This window comes from Mustela nigripes, chromosome 8 (assembly GCF_022355385.1).
Source record: "Mustela nigripes isolate SB6536 chromosome 8, MUSNIG.SB6536, whole genome shotgun sequence".
Taxonomy (NCBI): Eukaryota; Metazoa; Chordata; class Mammalia; order Carnivora; family Mustelidae; genus Mustela; species Mustela nigripes.
In genome coordinates this window covers 82,023,562-82,036,876 of record NC_081564.1, presented here as the reverse complement: position 1 = coordinate 82,036,876, position 13,315 = coordinate 82,023,562, and positions in this window count along the sequence as shown.

The window sequence follows — 13,315 nt, the reverse complement described above, 5'->3', positions numbered from 1 at the left end:
TTTGGTCTCAGAGGTGAAGGATTAGTTTTGAGTTGTTTGCTCTCACAAATTCTCCCCTGTGCCAAGTGGCAGTGAGGTTGTCAGAACTGTCCCAGTCTTCTGATAAAATTTTCCACCATAGAATAGAACAAAGCTAATTGGTTCCTATGGGTCTTCTTTTCCACAACTAAATTATCAGCCCGAGTATTGTGATATTTGTTATTTTTAGAAAATGATTCATTATACATGTTCGTTTGAAATAGCCAAGTTATAAAAATATGTTTTATATGACTTATGTTTTAAAATCAAATTAGTTTACATTTATCTGTGATAAATGTAAATGAGTCCTTCTCTATGGGCATACTCAATACATTTGTATTGCATACATTTATAATATTGTGGCTGAAATTTTCCACTCTACAGTTAACCTAAGAACTATACCATGGATACTTTATCCATTTTTCTGTATGTTAGATGCTGCAGGACCTCTAAGAGGAGCCTAAAATTTGTACCTCCTCCTTTTAACGGCCCCAACACCACCTGCTTCTCTGTATACAGCTGCCTGCTTCCTGCCAAACACCCGATCAATTTCTAAAAACATATTTTCCAATAACATTCAGACCCATAAACAAATGCACTGGCTTGTACATCAGGTTATTTTTTGTCACTGTTTTGGAACTGGGACACGATGCTGTCTATATCCTTCCCCACCTATCCCTTTCCCCTGGGTCAGCTGGTACGGTTCGAACGCATTGTTTGTAATGACTGATGAATTTCCCATTGTCTGAACGGACCATATTTATTCAACAGATGTATTCATGTAAAAATTAATTACCATTTAAAATTTTTTGCCTCTTCGAATAATACTGTAATAAACATTCTCATTGTTATTACCCACATGTCTTGGACTTCTGTTTCTAGAAGAAGTAGAATCTGGATAAAATAATACGATTGCTTCAAGAAAAATGTAATTGAACTTAAAAGAAGAGCTTATAGAAAAATATTTTGAATGACCTGGTAGATGTACTGAGTAAAGGAAGATACCTTTACAAGGTAAATAGCAGTCAGTTTCAGGAGCAGAAATGCTAGCAGAGGCAGAGGGAGGAATGAGCCCTTATGCTATTCTAGCTTGTTCAGAACGGTGATGATACTCAACTCGAAGACAAAGGAAAAATTGAGCAGAGAGAGCAACACTAAGAAAGGCAGGGAAAGTGCATATTGAGGGTGTGACAGCTCATGAGAGCAGGAGTAAGTGAAAAACACAAATATACAGATTTTGTTGGGTTTATACAGAGATTGTTTGAATAGAAAAGTAAGGAATTTGGACCTCCTACTGCTGCAAAAGGGAAATGAAACATAGGATGTGATTTTGTTTTTTTTTTTTTAAGATGAGGCTATCATTTGAACAAACATTTCCCATAAAAGAAACCCAACTAAATGTTCTTATCAGTTGTCAAAGAAATGCACAGTATACCATGAGCATGGTTTCTATTTCTCATGATAAAACATTGTAAAGGTATAAGAAAGTAATGAATTTCATGCTGTTAGAAAATGAGTCGCTGTCTTTCTGTAATGCAGATTAGCAATTCATACCAATAGCATGAAAATTTTATAAACTCTTTCAGCCATTAATCCCCTTCTAGGAATGTGTCTTAATTTAATAATTACAGCTCTACATAAAGATTTAGCTCTAAGTTTTCTGTCACATTTTTTAATAATACAAAATAAGAGCAAACCAAACACTTGAAAATGGTGAAGTGGTAGAATAAATTATGATATATTCAAGTAATGGAATGTTAAGCAGTCATTTAAATAGTGTTATAGAAGATTTAATTGTACAAAATAAATATACTGTAAACTGGAAAATGAGTTCCCCTACGTTTTAGCATTAACATTTAAAATATAAACCTATGTAAAATAAACAAACATATGTAGGAAATATACATGTGCATCTGTACTTGTACACATGTATGTATGTGGCTATTTATGTTTACCTCTATATATTATATATACATATATACATGTATACATTATATGCATACAATATTTGTAGAGAAAAACTTGGAAACATATACATCAAATCAACTTCTTTTTCTTCTAACATATGCTGCTTTCAAAATCATATAGAACCAATGACTGCTAACTTTAAATGCACTTTTGAAAGTAGAAATACAAATACCACCCTATCCACCGTGGAAACTTGTATTGGAAAGAAACTAAAGGTGAGGGACCATTTAGTACACTCTCCACATGACAAATATTGATAGCCTAAATTAAATCCCATTAAAGGAGTTGAAAAAGAGAAGGTAGTAAAAGGTATGGTAAGACAGTGCCCTAAAAATAAGTTCAATTTAAAATTAGTAACAATGTTGCATGATGACAGATGATGGCAACGTTTCAGGGACCAGAACAAAGTGTACAAAGTTGTTGAATCACTATATTGTGCACCTAAAACCAATGTAGCATTGTGTGTCAACTATGCTCAAACAAAAATTTTTAAAAATAAAATTATAAACTTGAGAATTAAGAAAAATAAAAGTTGCTTTAAGTTGTAGGACACTGGGAACAAAGACTTTTCCATCCAGTTTTGTCAAAATATCGTATTCTGCGACTCCTATACCTTAGCTCACTTTTGGTGTCCACACTTGTATTTCCATTTTGGTTAAATGGTGGCCTTTATCATTTCTGGGAGTATCTTAGTGTTCACGGACTTTGCCCGAAAGCCTGAGAACATGTCATTGAATTCAGGCCGGTCTGTGCTGATGGGTACTCACTCTCAGCTCTCTACCCTGGCCCCTATTGTGCCAAACCCAATAAACCTTCATATATTTTATTTCCTAAAAAAAAAAAAATTGACCCATATTTTATGGGTTTCATTGTGTCTCTCAAAAAGACATGTTCAAGTTCTAACCTCTAGTACCTATGAATGTGACTTTATTTGGAAATAAGGTCTTTGCAGATGTCATCAGTTTAAGGTGAGGCTTCCCCTAATCCAGTGTGACTGGCCTCTGTATAAGGAGAGGAAAACACTATGTGAGGACAGAGAAATGTTTGGTGAAGACAGAGGCAGAGATTAGAATGGTGCAGCTACAAGCCTAGCAACACTAGGGATTGGCAGAAACCACCAGAAAGGACAAGAGGAGTAAGGAACTGACTCGCCCTCAAAGCTCCCAGAAGGATCAAAGTGTGCTGATGACCTGAAATTGGGTCTCTAGCCTCCTGCCCTGGGAGAGAATACATTTCTGTTGTTTTAAGCTACCCTGCTTGTGGTAACTGGTTAAGGAAGACTGAGAAAACTAACACACAGCTATAAAAATTCTAAAGTTACAGAACAAAAGAAAAACAAACACCCCAAATTCCATGAGGAAAAGAATGGTATCTGTCTTGCTTATTGTTATTCTTAGTGCCTGTCATACAGCATACGATAAATAAATGCATTGAGGGAGAAAAATATGAATACATGTTCTGTATGTTTCTCTTGTTAGACCTAAGTTGGAGAGAAAAGAAAAAAATGTCCTCAAAGCTGACATGTAAACAAACTAAAGAGTAGCTAGCAAAATATATATAATAATGCTAATAATTATTTTATAAAACAGTCAATATGTTGAGTCAGGGGAAGCACCTTGGAAGAAATTAAACTTCAATTTGTATTGAAGAAATTTTATTTGTGGTTTTTTTTTTTTTTCAACAAGTTATTATTTGTCCTCTCTGTGTAATGTAATGCTAAACACGGCTCGAGAACAGATAGGGCAAAATCACCAGGAACTGAAAATAGGTTAAAGAACAATATGAATCTCAACACAATACAATAGTGGGTCCTGGAAGGGAATCTTTGGAAACAAGTTGATACTGGCCTCGAATACAGAAGAGAAGTAGGAAAACGAGGCATGAATTTTAGCAAATACAGTCATTTGTGTTCTCTCTTCCCAAATGTTGGAGTCGGGAATATGAAATGAGAAAGAGAAAACATGAATGGAACTCTGAAAGAGGAGTGCCACTGATGATGCCAGGAATTATCCTGACATGATCAACCTGCAAAGGTTGTTGATGTAAAGTGGTTGTAGATAGGAAGGGTGGGTGCGAAGTCTAGTTTCACGTGGCTAAGTGCATGAGCTAACAAGTTAAAGACGTAGAGGAGCCTATATGGGGTTCCCATGGCTGCTGACAAATTACCACCAATTTAGCAGATTAAAACAATACAAGTGTATAATCTTATAGGTCAAAAGTCTTAATTAGTCTTTTGGGGAAAAGTCAAGGGGTCAGCAGGGCTAGCTCCTTGAGGCTCTGGGAGAGAACCTTGCATTCCCTGGCCCCTGCCTTTTCCCTGCATCAATCCTACCTTTTGCTTTTGTGTCATGCCACATGTTCAACTACTGACTGAATTTTTGCTCTTATAAGGAGACTTGTAAAAAAAAAAAAAAGAGACTTGTGATTGTATTGGGGACATTTGATGAACTAGATTAATCCTATGATTCCAAGATCTTTAATTTAATCACCTTTGCAAAGTCTCTTTTGTCATGGAATATAATACTTTCTCAGGTGCCAGGGATTGGGATATGGACATTCGGGGGCCATTATTCAGCCTACTACCGAGCCCAGTAGACAGCTGTTAAGTATGAGACTTGGAAAGAGAAAAAAGGAGTGGCTGATAAAATGCCAGGAGTACTAGAAAAAGTTAAATTTGCAGCCTATAGAAGAAAATACAGGAAAATGTTCATTCCTTGCTTGCCATTAAGCAGAAAAATATATTTAAATCCCGTTTAAACCACTTCCTAGTGTTACCGGTAGGAAGTCACTGGTATACATATCAAATTCCAAAGCTAGAGTGCCTAACTTTTATTTCTAATCTCCTCTCTGATTTAAGTGGTAAGTATTTCTTGAACGATGGCAAATTGTAAGACATCATGCTGCATCCAGTTACAGGACCCTAATCTCAATACTCACAAAGGCACAGCCTTAATAAAATTAGAGTTAAATAATCACCAAGTGGATGGTCACACATTCCCTCAAGCACAGAGGAAGACCTGATTTGGTCCTGCTCTGGTCCTCTTCCCCAGGCCCTGCCATAATGGACGGCCTTCATCGGGCTGGGAACTGGGGAGTTCTCTTTCACCTCCACCACTTACTGTCTTTGGATAATGAGTCCAACACCAAGTCCTGTAAAATTCATCTCCTGATGATTTCTACAAGATCTGCATACAGCCATGTACACTTCCACTGTTCTAGTCAAACTGCTGTATTTATCCTGCGAACTGGAAAATATTCACACATTTATTTTAACTCCGTGAGTTTAAGCATCATCAAGTGCTTCCCTACTTCATCACTTCCTTTGCTCTCAAAGATCCCAATATTGACCACATCCTGCCAGGCTCCCCAGAATCTGACCCCTGATGACGTTAGTGGCCTCAAGACCGGCAAAATTGTCCTTACCCTCTGTGCGCCACCCAGATGAGATATTTTCAAGTCCTTGACCTTCTAGTCTCCACTTCTTCCTCCTGGAGTGACTTTCCCGTTTTTTTTCCTAGTACATTCCTCTTCCTCCTTTAAAGTTCAGCTCAGTTATCACTCCTCAGGGATCTAATACTTGACCTCTCCAGCATAGATTACATAGCCTCGGAGTACCTGCTCATTTCTCAATCATAACATTATCGACGATTGTTCTTAAATAGACCTAATGTGTAATGAATGGTTTAATTAATCACAGAAATATTAGGCCATAAGCTCCATAGTTGTAAAAACTATTGCTGTCATATTTCATAATGTTGTCTCTAGTGCCTCAAACATATTTAATAATTAATAAATATTTCTGAAAAACTGAATAACTCAGGATAATTTAAACTTTTCTAAGTAGATAGGAAAGTAAACCATTTCTAGTCCAAGTAGGAACTCTCATTTGAAGCTTACAGGTGAAGTCAATAACCCCAGTTAAAAATAACGAAAAGAGAACTAACTGTTGCTCATAGAGGTATCACACAGTGGGAAAAGTGTGGCCTGAAGAGAATGGTGAAAGCAAAAATGTCGGGAAGCATAAATTTTAGTCAAGATTGTCAATGTATCGATGTATGACTTTGAGTTCTCCACCTTAGAAAGTCACCTAGTCTCTGCTCCCGAGATTTCTTTATTTATTAGCACAACTGGTTCTAGTGGGATTCAAAAGGATGAAAAATACAATCCATCAATCAGTCAGTCAATTTCAAATCTTTCATTCAAGGTAAAGGATTGAGAATCAAAAACAGGACATGAGGGAAAGTAGCTGTGTTAAGTGGCAGAGGTGAGGTCAGATAAAGCATAAATGCAGTGTTAACACCTCTTTAAAATCTTGGAGCATCTTGTAAGACTTGATTGAAATATAAAATTAATGGTTTATAAACCTATTATTGAGTTAAATGAAACATCTACTAGCACATTTAAAGCAGTTATTTCCTAATCTGTTCTGATCTTATTCACCAAAGGAACAGTTGAATGCATTTCTAATCAACTACAAATTCAAATGTGAAATGATTGTTTGGTTCATTAAAAAAAAGAAGGAAAAAAAAAAAAAAAAAGCAGTAGGCTTTCCAATGCACCATTATTGTTACACTTAGATTCCTGGGAGGAAAATACTAGTGAGACTTGCTACTGAGTTTCCTTTGTTTATCTATCTATCTATCTATCTATCTATCATCTATCTATCTATCTATTTTTTAAAGATTTTACTTATTTATTTGTGAGAGAAAGTGGTGCTCAGGGGGAGCTGAAGAGGGAAGGGAAGCTAAGCTGAGCCCCATATGGGACTCAATCCCAGAACCCTGGAATCATGACCTGAGCTGAAGGCAGACGCTTAACGATCCGAGCCACGCAGGCACACCTTCCTTTGCTTATATTTTTGACGATTGTATTTAAAAGCATAAAATCAAGTACGTTTATATGTTTCAAAGAGTTCTGCCTTTGGAAAAGAATAGATTCTCTAAAGCTTAGCAAGATAGGTTGATCAGAAAATTAAAGACAAACTTTGTTTTTCCTTAATCACCTTTTTTTCCCTTAATATATTTCTAGAGGTATAGTCTGGGGGTAATATTGAATAGTAAGTCAGTCGTAATACCCATTCTGCAGTACAAGTAAAGAAGTGTTTAAGAGCACTTGTATTAAGGAGGGCACATATTGGGTGGAGCACTGGGTGTGGTGCATAAACAATGAATTTTGGAACACTAAAAAAGAAATTAAATTAAATTAAAAAAAAGAAGTTTCTAAGAATAATTTTAAAAAGTGCATTGTCAATGATTTTTTTTTTTTAGTCTGCCTGCTGATCTACAAAGGAATCACTGAAAGCAAAAAGGAAAGAGAGAGAGACAGACAGAGAAAGGGAGGAAGGAAGGAAGGAAACCTACCAATATTTAGAGCTGTAATTAGCATAAATCATGAAGTACTAAAATATCAAAAGGAAAAATAAAATATAATAGTAGGGTTTCTGTATTAAAATGTATAAACTTAGGACAAGCTGTAATTTTACAACCTGAACTCCAATCTTAAACTGTGATCACAGATTTTATTATAATAATTATAACAATCACTCTGCCCTTTCATAACTTTAAAAATATTAATTTTGAGGTGAAAAATTATGGTCTTTTTTATTTTTATGTTTTTAAGATAGTGAGGATATAAATCAAATGTAAAAAATAAAAATTAAAAATGAATGAGAAATAAATATAGTAAATTATTAAAAATGAAAACAATCATTTTGTATACCTTATATTTTGTTTGTAATGAAGAGCCTAAAGTTGGACAGCTAGTGCATGAAGTTGCTACTTCTTGTCGTAGCTCATCTACCTAGGATGCATATTATAAATGACAGATACACGTAGAGTTGCAACTTAAGTTTTAAAGTCAGTACATTTGGACATGAAAAACGTGCATATCAAAGTTGATAACATACGCCCCCTATTAAGTTGAAGAATTTCTGCTAACATGAACAGATTTATCCTTAGTGAAGGAAGCAGCAATTCAATAGTAATTAAAAAGAATAAATCATTTGCACAAGATATGCATTCAGTATAAAGTATAAAAACAGACACCCTCTAATGAAACTGTCAAATGAAGCAGGTTTGAAAGACCTGTGATCTCTATGTTTAATGCGTTCATAATTACTACATAGCAAGATCTGTGTTAAATGTAAATGTAGGTGCTAAAAATGGGTTTGGTTTTAGAATTTTATCATAAACTTGACTCTGTAGCAGTTATTTTATTCTTAATTAAGTCTGGCCTTGACAATACCTCTCTCTGTATGTGCTATCTGTACAGCAGCTGTATACATACATATATACATATACATATGCATACACATACACATACACATATACATACACATATACAAGAGGGAGAGGGTTTGCAGGATGTGAAGTGTTAGCAACTACGAAGGATGGAAGTTGGTCTAGATTGTAAGATAAAAATCTGTAGATAATTATTTGTTAAGGGACAAGTAACTTTCACTAAATCTTGGAATTTTCTATAGCATAAGTCATATATTTATTCCTGCTGTAATATATAATCTTTTTGTAATTTTTACTTTACTTCTCCCCATACGGTGTGGGTCCTTTGTGAGCCATAACAGTCTGCCTCCCAGACCTAAGCACAAAGCCTGGCATATGCTAGATGCATGAAAATGTGTATTAAATCGAATCAAATCAGATCAAATCGAGTTGAATTGGAAGTACTGGTAACTTTAAAGCGTTATCCTAACAGAAAACTTCATGAAGATCTAGGACTAGAGACAAACAGTGGATCTAAAAAGGAGCTGGGTGTCAGATCTGGCATGAATAGTGGAAAGAGGTGTGGGGAAGTTCTGTAGGTTAGGAGAAGACTTGTATCAGAAACATGAAAGACGTAAAGATGAAGCTGAAATGGAACTAGGACTTGACGCAGACATCAGTTTTATTAGTCTTCAAGGAGACTATTTCAGTCCCTAAATCCTGGACAGAATCAATGCCACAATCTGTAGATTCTCTGAGCCTGACTTAGAATTTGTATGGTTCCATCTTGATCCATCTTAGTAAGGGACACAAAGTAGGATAAAAAAAAAGTCAGGAAGACATATGAGGAAACGTGTCTTTCTGATGAAGGATAGTTGGAAGGAGGGTAGGCAGGGCGAGAGGCCTCCAGCCTAAAAGGAAAGCACCCTTTTCTGTGAGGAGCCCTCCACCCTTTCTCACGTGCTAGGGAGATGACAAAAACCTGATTGGGTGACAGGTGCAGGGATATTTAATCAGATTAAATCAACCTTCCCACAAGCCCCTAAACACTGCTAGACTTAGAAGCTCCGATGGCAACCCTATCGGGTCCCCTCCCTCTCCGGGAGCTTTGTTCTATCGCTCAATAACTTTATTTTTTTTTTTTTTTTTTTTTTTAAAGATTTTATTTATTTATCAGAGAGAGAGAGGGGGAGAGAGCGAGCACAGGCAGACAGAATGGCAGGCAGAGGCAGAGGGAGAAGCAGGCTCCCTGCTGAGCAAGGAGCCCGATGTGGGACTCGATCCCAGGATGCTGGGATCATGACCTGAGCTGAAGGCAGCTGCTTAACCAACTGAGCCACCCAGGCGTCCCGCTCAATAACTTTATTATCACTCAATAAACCTTCCTTTGCCACGCACCCTTCATCTGGTCTACCTCTTCATGTTTTGAAGCAGGGTCACTCCTGCTCATCAAGCCCTGGAATATAAAGGAGATAGAATGGCTGCCAGAGCTGCCTCCAAGGACTGAGTGGGAGCTGGTCCTTTCTCACCCCTTACGGTTTTCTGTTGTTGACTTCGATGATACCTAGCCATAGGAGTCTGGGGCACAGCTGCTAAGCCTCAACTCTGCCGCAATACAAAAAAAAAATTAACAACAACAATAATACATAATAAATAAAAATAATAATAAATAGTAATGATCATTACTAAGAGGAAAGGATCTGAGAACAAAAAAGCCAAGATTAGGCACAGCCATTTTTACATTTTCTACTTAGCTTCTCTTCTCACTATTCTCCACATATGAACATAGAAGAGGCTTAAATTTCATCTCTCATGCTGCAATTATCAGTTCAATAAGGAATGTGAACAGGCTTTTAAGAAATGCTGCTGAGGTAATGGGATAGCCACGAGCAAAAGAATCAAGACGGATCCCTGTCACATGAACATGAGAGTTAACTCAAAATGGGCCACTGATTTAAAGGGAATGTCTAAAGTGATATGATTCTCAGTAAAACACAGAGGAGCATATCTTTGCGTTCTTGATTTAGACATTGATATCTTAGAAACAATACCAAAAGGCAGAGGCAGCAAAAGAAAAAACATAATTTGGGTTCATCAAAAATCAAAACCTTTTTGCTTCAAAGAATACCATCAAGAAAGTGCAGTGACAGTAGGCAGAATGAGAGAAAATCTTTTGCAACTGTGTATCTGATAAGGGACTTATATCTAGAATATACAAAGGAAACTTACAATTCAGCAACAGAAAGATAAAAAACCTAACTCCAAAATGGGCAAAACATTTGAAGATATAGTCATCTGAAGTTATGCAAATAAGCACAGTATACAGTGTATCAGGACGATATACAATAAGCCCATGGAAAGATGCTCGGTATCATTAGTCAGTAGGGAAATCAAATTAAAACCAAGGAGTAACCACTTCATCCCCACTAGGATGGCTAAAATCCAAGACAGTCGATAACTCCTGTTAGTGAGGATGTGGAGGAATTGGAAGCTTCACATATTGTGGGTGAAAATACAGAACAGTGAAGAGGCTTTTGAAAAAAAGAAAAAATGGCATTTCCTCAAACCTTCAAACTGGAGTTACCGTAAGAACCAGCAATTCTACTTCTCTACTTCTAGCTGTATATCCAAGGCAATGTGAAATGTATGCCCACACAAATGCTTGTGCACTAATATTCATAGCAATCCTATTCATAATAGCCAAAACTGTCCATCAGCTAAGAAATAGATAAAATTTGGTTTATCCATTCAAGGCCACGTTGTTCAGCCATAAAAATAAGTGAGGTGGGGCACCTGGGTGGCTCAGTGGGTTAAAGCCTCTGCTTTCAGCTCGGGTCGTGATCCCAGGGTCCTGGGATCGGGGCCCGCCTCGGGCTCTCTGCTCAGCGGGGAGCCTGCTTCCTCCTCTTTCTATCTGCCTGCATCTCTGCCTACTTGTGATCTCTGCCAAATAAATAAATAAAATCTTAAAAGAAAAAAAGTGAGGCATTGATACATACTATAGCATGGATGAACCTTAAAAAATACGCTAAGTGAAGGCAGTGAGCCAAAAAAGAGCAATATTATAAGATTCCATTTATATGCAATACCTAAAATGGGTGAATTGATGGACCAGAAAGTGTACGGTTGCTTCTCTAAAACTGGGAGGGGGGAAGTTTCGAGTGGGCATGAGGGCTTGAGAAGTGGCTACTAATGCATAAAAGGTTTCTTCTGGGGTATCGAAATGACAGGCAGTAATGATGGTTGCACAACACTGTGGATATAAAACCGCTAAAAAACACTGAATTGGACACTTTCAATAGTGAAATTTATGGTATACGACTTATATCTTAATACTGTTAACGGGGCCCCCAGGTGGCTCCGTTGGTTAACCTGCTGCCTTCGACATCACCTCAGAGCCCCGCTTCGGGCTCCCTGCTCAGCGGGGAGCCTGTTTCTCCCTTTCCCTTGGCCTGCCGCTTCCCCAGCTTGTGCTCTCACTCTCTGTCAAATAAATACATAAGATTAAAAAAAAAAAAAAAAGCAAGCTATTAAAAAGAGGGTATTCAAAGGGCACTTGGAGGCTCAGTTAGTTGAGCGACAGCTACTTGGTTTTGGTTTAGGTCACAATCCCAGGGTCATGAGATCAACCCCACGTTGAGCTCTATGCACAGCAGGGAGTCTGCGTGAGAGTCCTCTCTCTGCCCCTCCCCCCACCTGAGCACCTGCTCTCTTTCTCTCTCTCTCTCTCTCTCTCTCGAATAAATAAATAAATGTTTAACACAATACAAAAAATAAGAAAGAGGGCCTTTGACTTCTCCTCATAAACAAAACAAGTATCTTTTGAGTGCCTTCCATCAAAAAGGTATTGTTCACTTTGGTAACCTAAATAACCTAAAAGAGCTAAGATCATATTTTGAAAACTGTAAGAAGCAGATTAAAACAAAAGATTGGATTTTCACAGTACATATTGCATATGATGACAGATACAATCAGGAGAGGTTTGTTTAAATTGTTACCTGTGATGTTGCTATGCAAATCAGCCAAGTTTATGGGTGGAAATGAATGTTCATTTGTGTTTGACTCATCATATCGCTCTGCACTGTCCTGTAATCAGACGCCTATCTCCATTTATTTTTATAACCCTTCTCTTCATTTTCTTCATGGTTAAATTGTATGATATGTGTTGTTCTGCTTCAGGAAGAACCATCTGTTGTGTAATTATCACCAGGGGCTAACCATTATCTCAAGGTGCAGAAATTCAGCATTATAGGTAATATGAATGCATAATTTATTATGCCTATATACCTAATTGAAAGCTCAAATGTATCCTGTAAGAACTCTATTTGATCAAGAATTTTCCGCCTTGAGAAATGGCATGTTTCTCTCAAACTTGTGAACAAAACAACTTCTAAACCTCATAATATACTGAGCAATTTTTTTTAATAGGGATTTTTTTTGGCTTTGAAACAATTGCACTCAATTCAGAATAACTAACAATAGAAAAACAATGTGAAAAAAGAGGAAATATTACATTCATTGGCAAACAGTCATTTCTGACTTTGAAGCCTTATTACTGTTTAGAAAGTAGGAAGGGCCATTATAATAATATGTGATAATGCCAGTCAAAACACAGGCAGCAATCCTCTCCATAATGGGTTGTTTTCCTCTTTCTGAACTGTATAAGCTAGAGGGGAAAAAATAATAATAAAGACAAGAGTTAACTACTATTCTGTTATATTCCAGCCTCATTGTAGTCCCTAGACACAGATTTCTGTGACTATTAGGCAGAATATGTGTCAATAGGAATGTTTCATTTTCATTAGAGAATCTCAGATAGATATATGAGCTTTTATTTACAAAATATAACAGTGAAAATAAAGCATATTCATTTCCATCTGGTGCATTGTCTTTTTTTAAAAAGCAAGATTTATTTATTTACTTTAGAGAAAGATTATGAATGGGAAGGGCAGAGAAAGGGAGAGAATGTATCAAGCAGACTCCATGTTGACCATGGAGCCCAGTGTGGGGCTCGATCTCTCAACCATGAGATTACGACCTGAGGTGAAACCAAGAGCTGGACGCTTAACTGACTGTACCACCCAGGTGTCCCTGGTGCATTGTCTTTAAGT